Source organism: Coloeus monedula, assembly GCF_965178545.1.
Source record: "Coloeus monedula genome assembly, chromosome: 5".
In the NCBI taxonomy this organism is placed as follows: domain Eukaryota; kingdom Metazoa; phylum Chordata; class Aves; order Passeriformes; family Corvidae; genus Coloeus; species Coloeus monedula.
Window position 1 is genome coordinate 61,291,825 of NC_138785.1, and position 13,222 is coordinate 61,305,046.

Sequence of the window (13,222 nt, forward strand, 5' to 3'; positions counted from 1 at the left end):
CTGCAATGAAGTCATTCACGATTATGCTGTTACACAAATCAAAAATAAATTGTTTTTCTTTGAGTGCCTGAATTCTAGCTCTCACATTAAAAATCCTTTCACCTTTCTTCATCCTATGATTTAAAATCTCTGAAACCAGTTAACTGTAGCAGAAACGCATGCTGCTCCTCAATGTCACTAGTAAAAACAACTGAATTTCTATAAAATGTGCTGGTTTAAGCTTCTGTGATCCAGGAAGAAAATAAGTGTGACAATGAATAAGGACGTGTTCCTAATGAGACAGAGAACATCTGTGGGACAGAGGACTGCTGGCACAGTGGCCCTCTGCTGCGTGGTGGAGTCCAGATGCGGCAGGGAGTCACCAGTGAAAGGTCAGATGCAGGCAGTGGGGTGAGACACAAGAAGGGTGAAAGCTGCCAAATGGACTCTGTGTCTTTTCATATCAGAATACTCCATATATGCCTGGGAAAGCCACCTGCACCTCAGTCCTGTGGCTACACAGATCCTTGGGTTGGGGAAGTGGTGGGATTTTGTTGCACTCATGGTAGAGATGGGAGTTCTGTTGCAGAAGCCCCTGGACAGGGTGATGATGCCCAGATCTCCCAGCCTACAGTTCTCCCTGCTCAGCCCCTATTCTCCCCAGACCAAGAGCATGAGGCACTTCTTGGAAAAATAGTAGATGTCTGTCGTTGCAGATTGCTGCTTCACAGCAGGATTTGAAGGCAAAGGAGAATCACTTTTGCGGAGTTATATTGCCTTCAGTAGGATTGGTCCCTTCCTTTGCATCCAGGTTCAAAAATCTTTCAGCTACAGACCAATTCACATTGGCATCAGAGGAGCTGAAAATTAGTTATGTCCACAGTAAGAAAATGTAAAACAAGTGGGAGGAAAACCAGTAAATTTGTTTTCTGAGTGGCCTTGGGGAAAAGAGCGGGAAGCTGCTGGTGAGTAGAGCTTTTCAAGAATCAAAAGGACACTCAAAATCCCTAATTAACTTTAAAGTCAATAGCCCTGCTAGTACTACAGTTGCCTTTCAAAACAGTGAATTATCCAAACACTTTGTCCGGTACTTGCCATTGATTTTGTTAGGACACAGAAAGTTTAATGCAGGGACAGATGTACTTCAGGAAGTTTCTCCATCAGGCACACCTTTAATTTATTAATGGAAATTAGTAGTTACTTTCTTGGAATAAGGAGTGTAATAAAGTCTGATTTCTGCCTATAATGGGCATAGTGGCCCTTTAGATCCTGGGCCAGGCTCAGCTTTTTAATGATCTTGAGCTGAGGATAAGCTCAAGCTCAGAGTTGCTGTGAGGCCTTGAAGGCACTGGAGAAAGAAGCACCGGGAAACAGTTTCTCTTCTCTCCTCACTCCCAGTTAGGGAAATGAGGACACAGTAAAATATCTCCAAAGGACACCATACATAAGAATTTAAAAGGGGTATGAAAACTGAAACTCTCTGCCTCCTTCTTAGTTTCAGTAAGCAGTCATTTCCTATGCTGTCTTCCTTTTGAGATTAGATACCTTCATTATAAAATAATCTCATACTATACTGAAGGTCAGTAGGGGAGGAAGATCTTAATCTGTCTCCCATAATTTGTCTTGCTGAGAGCTGTTCCAGTTTGTGAAATCAGTTTCCCACAGCATGGGGCTTAACTGGGAAGAGGGCAGAGTATGTGCCTTCTGAAATTAAGAAGCCCTTGTGGTGCTGCTAATCAGTAACTATTTTTCCTGCATACAAAAATTATATTTAGTCACTCAGCCTTGAACATTAGGGATGAACAATTCAACAAGAGATTAAAACAGTTTAGCTTTACAGTTGTTTCATGGTTTTTCATGGTACTTCTGCCGATTGAAGGGTGTTACAGAGGCTCCATCTTTGTTCCTCTGTGAAGCAGGAGAAAGCTAAGGTTTTGGAAAACATTGCCTTACTTATCTGTGGAAATCTTTGCTTTCTAATACTGTTTTGGAGTGTATTAGTATCACAGCTACACCTTTTTCAGTACTTCTCCAGTTTTGGAATTCTTACCTAAAGTACCCCAAAACATTCAAGTAGAAATTCCAGACAAATTTCGTGGTAATCCTCAAAACATACCTGAGTTCAGACAGAGTAAAAACATGCACCTGGCATGAGAGTAAATCCTCAAGCAAGGCTGTGGCTCAGTGGGGCTGTATGTGTGCACCTGGGGTCTAGATGAATGTGTTTGCTCTTAAACAGCTCCTGCCAATTACAGAAGCCCTGGATTGAAAGTGCCAGTCTCTAGGGCTATCAAATGCTTGTGATACATTATCAAATTAATGACACACAACTAATGATGATGGGAGAAATCTGCTCCTAGTATTCCCACTGGGAATTTTCATGGGCTGCCAAGATTTGACAGATATAAATTGACTTTAATAAAAGTCACAACGGGAGAGCTGAGACCTTAATTACCAACATGCCAATACTCAGTGATTTTGAAAGATTTTGGGCTGAATACAATTATTATTATTAGCTTTCCTATTTTTAAAAATGGAAAAAAGGAAGAGGAAGGCACTAAAATAGAAAGAGAGATTATGGGAAAAGGAAGAGAGATGAACATGTTTATGCTTTTACGTACATTTTTTAAAATAAATGCCTGAAGGAGAAGAAGATGACCTCTTTTGTGATGACTTTTTTATATTTTCATTTAGTTTTCTCCTATCATCTGGTTGCCTGTTCTCAGTTTGTGTTCCCTGCAGAGGAAGGCCAGGCTTCCTGAAGCATTTGAAAAGTACTTGCCACAAATCCAGTCCCAAAAATATGTTTCTTGTGACTAGTGGGGTAAAGAACCTAAGAGACAAAATACCACAAGCAAGGGTTAAAGTAGTTTTTCAGTACTGCATCTGCAGTGTCACAAATGCACCACACATGACCCAAGGAAGGAACTTCTTTTACAGAGTTATTTTTTAAACTTGCTGTAGTTATTTTTAAAATTTCTGAATTGTAGAGCCAGGGTCTCTGAGTTACTCTAATTCTGACTAATTAGGGTGGTACAGTGCTATGAAATCTGTCTCTGTGGCTGGTAGCTCCATTTTCCAAATCCTTAGTGGTTTTGTGGGCACAAGAAATCTTATATTGGTGCAGATATTTAGTATGGTGTGATCCTGCTTCTTCAATATATTTTTTTTGGCCAATACAACCATGTAGAAATACACTGAGATCTAAGTTTTTAAATAAATTAATTAATTTTAGAATGAATTTGTTTCAAAGGGGATAACAGAACTATATGTCTAGTGAGAATTTGGAAAATATTTATCAAGACAGAATAGGTAGTGGTGACAGTCAGTCATCTCTCTGAAGAGCTTCCACATCATAGCCCCAAAAATATATAAAAAAGAGAACCATGAATACAGAAACAATTATTAAACAGAAAACTTCAGACACTTGTTTTTCATTTTGTCATTTTCAATCTACACATGTAATTACACAACTATGTCATAATCAGTCAAAAGGCTTGTGTATGTAATTCATATTAACCATTCTTGATAACTATATGGATGTGTTTGAAAGGATGGAAAGATACTGCTGAAGGAATCTGGAGATAGAAAATGGTGTGGACAGGCACTAAAATTAGCATTCCTTAAAACAGATGTTTGTTCTCTAGCAATTAAGAATGTGAACTCCCTTTGCATTCACTAAGCTATCTCTGAACACCTACGTAAAAATTTCCATTTAAAAAGGCTTGAAATTGCCTGCTGCTTGTGTTGTAAAACAGTGATGGATTTTAGATGTCTTTGTGCCAAAAGTACAGACTTGTGATTGGATGTTCCTTTTTCTAGCTAGAATTGTACATTGCTGTATTGCTGCATCTATGCTGACTTCTGGTAGTCATTTCCCCCTGATAATTTAAAGGTTCAAGCACATCTAGGAGTTGTCCTATTAAAGAGAGAATTTTTTCTAGACAGCTACAGAATTTTCTTGATGAAGAGAAAAGTAAATCTCTATGTCATCATCCCAGAAGAGCAATTTAATGAATGGCTTTCCCCAGAGGCAAGGTGTGCATGCTAAAAAATACACGAAGTACCAACCAACCCAGTACAAGTCCCTTTGGGATTTCACAAAGTGTAAAGTGTAAAAGCAAAGCAAGGACCCTGCTTGTATCAAAAACTGTCTTGAAATAAATACTGGTTTTTGAAAAGGCTTATAAGGGAGGAACTAATCTTTTCCTTTGTTTACACCTTCACTGTGTGTTTCTGCCCCCTGTTCCCCCCACCCCTACTTTTAGTGAGAGAGCAGTTCATACTTGTTATTGACAATGAGAGAGATACTCTTTTAGGATTTTCTTCATAGGAGTATTGAAAATCAGCCACTGATATGTTTTTTTGGGAGCTGAGGCTGGAGCAGAGAAAATAAACATTGTCAATATGTTTGGTGTTAAGGTGAATGGCATCAGGTCCACCCAGTTTGACTTGTAAAGTCTCAGCAACTGTGTTGCTGTGTGCTGGTGTTTTAGCAGGCCATGGACTGGCCTCTAAAAGGAAGGGAAAAGTACATGATGTTTGTACAGCTGAAAACAAGATGAAAAACCACAGGCCCCGTCTCACACTCCATTAGACCCTAAAGTCCATGGAGTACTGCACTCAACACATAAACACTCAGTTTGTGGAAAACTTTCTCAATGTGTGAAAGAAGGGAACAAAGCCTGGAGTCAGAACAATGAACATCTATGTATGCAGTGAGCAGCTAGTGCAAAACGCAGTGGCAATGCTCAGTTAAACAAACAGCTGATATAGAAACACATTAGTCACATTAATAACTCCCAGTAAGGTCTCTTGGGAATGTGTCTTGATATTCCAAGAGCACTATGATGTGTGCAGTCTATAGATAATGAAGTTATTATTTTCTTCTCACTTTTTATGAGTGGAAATAAGAAATAACGCTTCTGGTGTATGCTGGCAGAGACCTTGGCATGGGCAACAGGAGAACCTGATTTGCGTATCCTGTACTGCCAGCCCTTCTGCAATATTTTGTAAGAGTACAGTTAAGGGAAAAAAAACCAAATAGACATGCAAACTTGCTATACAGTTGTGTATATTGCAGCTCTACTCTAAACTGTCTTCATTCTGCTACCTAGAGAAATAACAAAATAGTACTGTCCTGTGTCATTACTTTGCAATAGGAAACATAGAATATAGGGAAAATTATAAACAGGAGCGTTACATTCTGTTGTAAATAACTCTTCCTATTTTGAAAAGAGCAGTAAGAACTTTTAATATATATTTTTTAATTCTTTGGGGCTATCTAGCTACAAATTTCCAGAACCTGTACAGCTTGCGAGTCAGATGTGCATCAACAGAATGATACTAAGAATTATGCTGTATGAAGCATGACCTTAGGACTAACAGGAAGGTGGCAGATGCGGTGTTTACAGTGTTTGCTGGATGAGCAGTCAGAGCAAAACAGATTTGCTTCTCCAGGTTAAAGAAAATATTAAAAACCTTTCTTCTATTCAGGCATCAGGATTGTTTTAATACCATATTTGCCAGTATTCCAGAGCACCAAATGTCTGCAAAAAAGTAAGATCTCATTCACCCAGCCAGCATATTTATTTAGATAAGGAGGATCAGCCGTTTAACTCTCATGGTTAGATTGTGTCAGCAGAGAGTTTCATAATGCACGGCCCCTTGTTCAATTACTGCACTTTGCCACTACTCTCTCACCCTTTAATCTACGTGTAGGAGTTAAAGCTGCAGCAAAGGCAGGGTGAAAGGGGCATGGCAAAAGGGAGAAAATATGCCTAAGTCCTACCAGCTGCTGTGAAGAAAGAGAAACTGCAGGCTAACAGGAGTGGACAGGCAGGAAGCAGTCACAGTTGGGAGGAATCTGAGAAAGAACCACGGAAAAGATCACTTTGGGTTTCAAAATGCCTGTCTCTTACCCCATGGGCCTCCATTGATAACAATATAGCTTCTGATTAGTTTGTGGCCAATTAAAACCTATGTATGGAGAAAATGGGACTTTTAAAGCTGCCTGTTTGTAGACAGGGAGGAAATTAAATTGTAGGTGCTGAGCTGAACTTCAGCTGAGATTTTTCAAGTATCAGTGAACATTTTACTGGCATCTTGAAACAGTTTTTAAAAACTATACAGTAACCATGTTTTAACAGAATTATTTCATGACTGTTTTAAGGCTTGGTGTTGAAGAATTTGAGTTAGTTGGTCTTCCAATTATTAGCTCCAAATGCCAGACCTTTAAATATATTTTCTGACTTCCAAAAGTACTGAAATACATCTCTTGCATGTTTGCCGGGTGCTACCATGAGCTCTAAAAATCAAGCCAATTTTCAGTCATATGTGTGTGTAGAGGAGGATTTAAACAACCTGACTGTTGAAAATCAAATGTGCTTCTCTGACTCCTGCCCAGGATCTTAATGTTTCTCTTCTAATTTCTATCAAAAAAGTCTGAATTAATTTTGGTTTAGACTTGATTCTGGAGGTCAGCTTGTCTATATCCCTTTCTTCAGCTTCACACATCATGAAAGCCAACATGCAAAAATGCACATTTTTAAAATCATTTGCTTTACCCTGGTTGGTAGCTCAGATCAAGCTTCCATTAATATTAAATAGACAAATATAGAAAATATTATTGTTGTGTCCCAGTGCATTAATTTAAGATTGATATTATTGTAGCCTTTTTAGAACTATGTTTTACAGGCAACTCTTTCCTGGGGCGCTTCAGTGTACCAGCCCCAAGGAAAACCCTCAGAATGATTCAGGGGATACTTCACCTTAAGATAGTTCCTAATCAGAAGTACCAACAACAGTGCATCAAGATTACTATCCTCCATCTCACACAGTTTTGAGGTAATAGCAGCAGGCTGTGTACCCTGGACAGCCTCACACTTCAGGATAGGGAACACACCTTCAGATTTGTCATCGCCCTGGTGGGATGCAGCCTGACCCTCACATTATCTCAGGGGCACTGAAACAGTACCTCCTTCCCCATCCTGCCAAAAAATCAGCTCAGTGTGTGGGCCCAGAGGAACCCAGGGGCCAACTAGTGCGAGGCTGTGCCCAGCACTGGAGGGATCCTGCACAAAGCAAAGAGGGCACAGGTGACTCATGCCACCCGTGGCAGCGGGTGAGGATCACTCCCTCAGCACCTGTGCATACAGACAGGGATGCTGCCTCATGGGCCAGGGACCACTGCTGGGGACCCCAGGGCCAGGAGCAGCCCTTACAGTGGACAAGGTCCAGCATCCTCCCCTCCCACACTAAACATGCTCTGGTGTGGGGCTCTGATTCACTATCCTTCACTATCTGGTAATTTTGGTGCCTTTATTGCAAATCTAATGATATAGTTTGTTTTGTTAATATTGCAGCAATTGCAATTATTGCATGCTTCCTGGCTGTCAGGTTTTCAGAGAAGTTTTGAAACATGAGCATTTAATTCTTGAAGATGAAAAAATAAAAAGTGAAGTTTATTTATTTTGATGCTTAAATCCCATGATTTAAAAACCAATCTCCTAATTCAAAGATGACTCCAGAAACAAAGCATTATAAATGTACTTACATGAGGAATATTACAAAGTTTTAAAATAGCGTTTTGTTTTCCCTCTTGCATTTAGAATTTCCAGTTCATTATGGAAAAGAAAAATTAGCAGCAGACCTCTGGAAGGTTTACTTTAGTCTTCTAAGGTAATAAATGCCTTGAAATACAAAGAAATGTAAAGCAAATATTATCTGAGATAATACAAATGAATTCACATCTCAACCTATATTATAAAGTTTTGCAATTTAAGATATATATTTGTGTTTGATTCTCTTTAGAAAAAAAGGTAATGAGTGGCATTTGCTGAATAACATTTAAACATTTTTGTAATGTACCTCCTTTACCACCCCCCCTCTCTCTTTCCCTGACAGTATTAAGTCTGTAACACAGAAATCCTCACATTCTCCAGATGGTAGCATAAATTTTCAGGTCAAGTGATATTAAAAATAGATGATAGCCCAGACCTCATGAGTCTCTACAGAAAGACTAAACAGTCACAATAGGGAATATCATTGTTTTGGTTTTCTTTATGAGGTTTTATGTACTCAGCTGTTTCTTCAACGTGCTCTCAGTGCAGAGAGACCCTGATCACTCTGAATTCCAGTTCCACCTCACTTCCTACCCTTTATACTTTCTAAGCCCCGTGCCACACAAGTCAAGGGAAATATATCCACACAGCTGCACCATCAGCCCCTAATGTGCTCTGCACCACAGATACTCCTGCCCTGCACTTCAGAGTATTTATAACCGCAAATTAGTTCTTGAATAACCTGCTCTTACAGCTCCTTTGGAGGAACACAGTCCACTCCAGGGCATTTTTTCTTTTTGATTAATGAATAGGACCTCTCTAAAAAGTCTGCTGAAAATAAGCTCTTTTAAGCACAGGAAGTTATGAAAATGCATCATAATAAAATACATCTTTGAGTAATCGTATTTTGTAGGCAGACGGTAGCTGCCAGCTAAGGGGTTGAGCTTGTCTCAGAGGGTTTCCTAGCATGTCTATGAGGGACTAATAAAAAACAAGGTAGCTTCAGGGTGGCACAGAACCCCACCAGCTATTTCTTCTTTTATGTCTGGTTCTACTTGGGCCAGATCTTAAATAGATGTTTCTTGCATGGCCATGGGCATTTGTGGTTCAGAAAAACAGCTTTTCAACCATGAAAGCTGCTTTTCACACCCAAGTGGAACTGGCAAATAGCCAAACCATCTGCATGGTTCGTATTTACACAGTAATAATACTTTGGGGAGGAAAAGAAGCTCAGTGGCTTATCAGTTTCCTTTGACCTGTGTGGCTAGTACTTTCACATTTTCTTGTCAATCCACATTTGTGGCTTTTTATTTTTTCTTCAAAAGACAAAGGATAATGAAGATAATAATTCTTCCCTAATGTCCCCTTGCAGTGGGATGGATATGTCTTTCATAGGTCAACCTACCCACCCAACTAGTTAGGGCCATTCCAGGAGAAAAACACTGCTGGGCAAAACACCGAAGTGTGCTCAGGAATTGCGGTGAGGAGCTGCTGTTACAAAATAGAGACAGGTTACAGCTACCATAGCAGTTTTAGCCCAGCAGGAGCAAATCTGGTGGGCAAAAGAATCAGTGCTTAGGACCTGACACCCATTTCAGGGTGTTTCAGGTTCTAATTTCAGGGGTTTCCTTCAGCTTCAGTAAAGGCTCTGACCCCTGGAACAAAATCCTGTGAGCAGTTAGAGGTTTGATAGAGGTCTCAAGGTTTAATTTCACCTGAAAGGAATTCAGTTTGTGTGCCCTGAGTTTGCTCCACAATGTGACTCACACGTGGTAAGTGGGGCCAGGCCGTTAGACGAGTCTCTTAAAAGAAAATTCTCCTGATCTAAACCATAACATTAATATAAGCATAGCCAGCATGTAACAGAACTGAAGCAGAGTTCCCTCCTGAGATACTGCTTTTCAATTTCGATATTCTATGCATAAATTTTAAAATCTCCATTTTGCAACTAGGGGTGCATGACTGAGAAGACATGGCTTCAAATACCACAGAGCATCCAAATTTGCTCAGCAAGGGCAGACCTGCACCATGAGAGCAGGGTACAGCTCTGAGCAAAGGTGTGGCCTACACACTGTGGCTCTCCAGGCATGCTGTATAATTCCATATCCATGAGTCACAGAGTAATACCAAAATGCTCTCAGGAATTTATGCTGTGCTCCCATTTATGCTGTGCTGTACAGGAAGAGCTGCAGCTCTGCAGAAAAGCAGTTCAGGGATTTTCAGTATATGTTCTGTAAGTTATGACCAGACAACACCATGTTGCCTCTGCTGAATTGCCTAAAATTTCCCTCAATTTAAAGCTATTCGAGTTGGTATTTTCCCTTAATTGCTTTGTGCAAGGGAGCTCTTCTTTACTGTGGGTTGTCCCTAATCAGTGAAGTTCTCAGTTGTAGGGGCCTGCTCTGAAGCTCATGGTTTTGATTGCTTCATTTGTACCTCCCCTCGGTTCCTGTTACGTGTTGCCCAGAGCAGCACAGCAGCCCTTTGTACCAGGATGCAGTTATCCATTGAAATCTGTGCTCTGTTCCTCTGTTTACACTTCCCCATGTTTGCTTGCTTTACAAACTGCTACCAGACATCAGGTTGCTGGTTTTAAGTGTCTGTCAACAGTCATCACCAAATCCTTTCCCTGATCAGTGTTTTGCAGGCTGTGACTGGGGAACATACTTTCTACTGTTTATGTCAACACTCCTCTTGTTATTTACTGTTTATTTAACAGCCTAGTAATCTCCTCTATCCGTGCCTGCCTTTCATTCCAGATTTGATTCATCTTCTTCTCAAAGGTAGAAGCAGCCCTTCCTGTCTCATAGCTTTCTTGTATGCCCACTAGTTCTTCTGTTCTTCATTTTAGGACATACAGTGTAGGCTTAACATTAAAATTCAGTGTCAGTAAATATTATACAAATAACCTTCATCTCATCAATGCTGTTTTCAACAACCCTCCAGAGTGGAATATTTCTATGCCCGCTGGTACTACTTTTGCTGTGCAATCAAATGTATGAAATCACCTTTGGCATATTTAGAGCTTTGTTATCTCTTGCTCTTAAGTAACAGGATTAGCAAAGGAAAATAGCTTCAGGTGAGATCTATACAGGGCTAGAGAAAAGGCATCTGAGAAAAAAGGGTTTAATTTGTGTGGAGCTGGGGAAATACAAGGTTTGATGAGAGCAATGTCAGGAGGCTTCAAGACACACCTAAAGTTACTCATTACAGCTGCTTCCAGTTCTTTAGTAATTAAATTTTGCATGGATTAACAGTTTGGGACCAATTTGAATGTCCTTCAGTAAATACAAGAACTATTCACAAGGGGACAATATTTCCTCTGTGAGAGAAAACTGTTTGTGGGAGGCAGGTGGAAAATTGTAACAGACATTTATCTAGCATAGTATGTACATGTCTTGGTCATCTTACTTGTTACGTGGAAAGTAATAAATTAGAATTGATCACATGGTAAATGAACGATCCTAAATTTTTTCCTGTTGGACTTTTTCCTTAATGAAATCAGAAGTTTAGTGCATGCCTTAGAAGCTGGAGGAGAAATTGGACTAAAGGAGGAAGAAAAATGCACATATTCAGCTTAGGATGAACCTTAAATATGAATAGTGCCCAGTTTTGAAAATGGACTCCTTTATCAGTATTAAACTCAATATTTAGAAAAACATCATTTCTCTATTAACCAGGCCTTATGATTTTGTGATCTTCAGTTACATAATTTTGTTGCATAGAAACAGAATTTTGTTTTGCAAAGGGGTTTGACATTCAGCTGTGTATTAAACTGGCACAAAACCTGGAGCATTAACATTTTCTAGAAACCAGGCTTCCCAAATGTCTTCTAGTTTTGGATTGATGGTTCTTCACTTGACAGAATGGAAACATTTAATTTTGTTATGGTTTGTGTGGGCAGGATTTTGATCATATATTATACAAGTATGAGGTAAACTAAGAAAAAATAAATGAAAAGTTATGTCAGAATAAAATTTGAAATATTAAATTGTGAATATAGCCTCAAGGCATATTTTGAAATTGTCAAAAGTACTGTTCTCTTTCTCGGAATGAAATTCCAGCAAAACAAGCTGTTTCTGTCAAAATTGTATATTACATACACAGGATTTGTAGCAGTTTTTGCTAATAAACTTTGCAAATTTTAAATAACTTTATTTTTTACTGAACATTAGGCAAAGAAGAATGGTCTAGTTTTTGAGACAGACCCTAAACACAACACCCTCCATTGCCTCCCTTGCATAATTATTTCTTCTGATTGTGTTAGTATCCAAATTTAAAAAATGACCAAGTTGTTTTTCCCTGTGCTTGACAATTCCATAAAACAGACTGGGTAAGATAAAGACATATAAAAAGAAATATTTTGGTTAGGAAGGCAGGAGAAACGTTATTGTTTGTGTTTTTTAATATCCACCTGAGCCTTTTCCTCTTTGTTTATGTGTATCTCACTTGTCATTATTGATGTCACCTGCCACTTTCATACCCTATCCAAGCTCATTTCCAGTCACCTAAAGATGGCCAGATTTTCTTCTGACTTCACTAAGACCTACAAGGTTATAATATTCAGGCTGCTTAAATGTAAGCCTAAATACAGATATGAAGGTTTGTCTTTAAGCTACACAGACTGCAACAAGGGGAAACACAGAAGTCATGTGGAGTTTAGGAAGTACTTGCTGACTCTGACAGGTACAGGCCCACGGAGGGCTTATGCCTTATGGCATGTTCCCAGTCAAGTCAGATGAAGTTCAAGAATGCTTTGAAAAATAGTAAAGGGTGAAAATAGTTGTATAAAAAGACAACATCTTTTTCCACTGGAATTGATTTTAATTGTTTAGTAAATAATAAATGCAAGAGCTCAAACAGCTAGGAAAATTACAACAATCCAAAACCTTCATAATAAATTCTGAAGACCCTGGGGCCAAAGGATGACAGCAAAACAGCAAAAGCCAAAAAAAAAGCTCCTACACAGCTCCTTCAGAGCACACCATGTATGTTGCACTGTTTTGAAAAGGCATATCTGAAACCTGCTTTTCTTAAGAGAGACTGTGGTTTAGCTTGGAAACATCTCCACATGGAACTTCATTAGTCTAGCCCACCCTGGTTCCTCGATGACTTTTGAGGATGGGGGATTGAACAGAAAGATTTAAGAGACTCCAGAGTGCAAACATCAGTTGTGGAATAGGACAGGACAAGATTAGGCACACTCACAACACCTGAAATATAACTGTGCACTAGGGAGTGACAAATCATTTAAAAGGTCACTACCTATTAAATACATCTGCACATTTCTCAGCCTTCCTTAACCTTTTAAAAGCCTGGGCTGCCATACTGAGGCAGCTATGAAGCATGTACACTTCCCTTTAATGACACTGAACCATAGGACATGTATTATTCCACATGCACATGACCTAAGTACTTACATATATTTAAAAATGGAAAGGAAAGGAAAGGAGAAAAAGGAAAGGAAAGGAAAGGAAAGGAAAGGAAAGGAAAGGAAAGGAAAGGAAAGGAAAGGAAAGGAAAGGAAAGGAAAGGAAAGGAAAGGAAAGGAAAGGAAAGGAAAGGAAAGGAAAGGAAAGGAAAGGAAAGGAAAGGAAAGGAAAGGAAAGGAAAGGAAAGGAAAGGAAAGGAAAGGAAAGGAAAGGAAAGGAAAGGAAAGGAAAGGAAAGGAGATAAGAGAA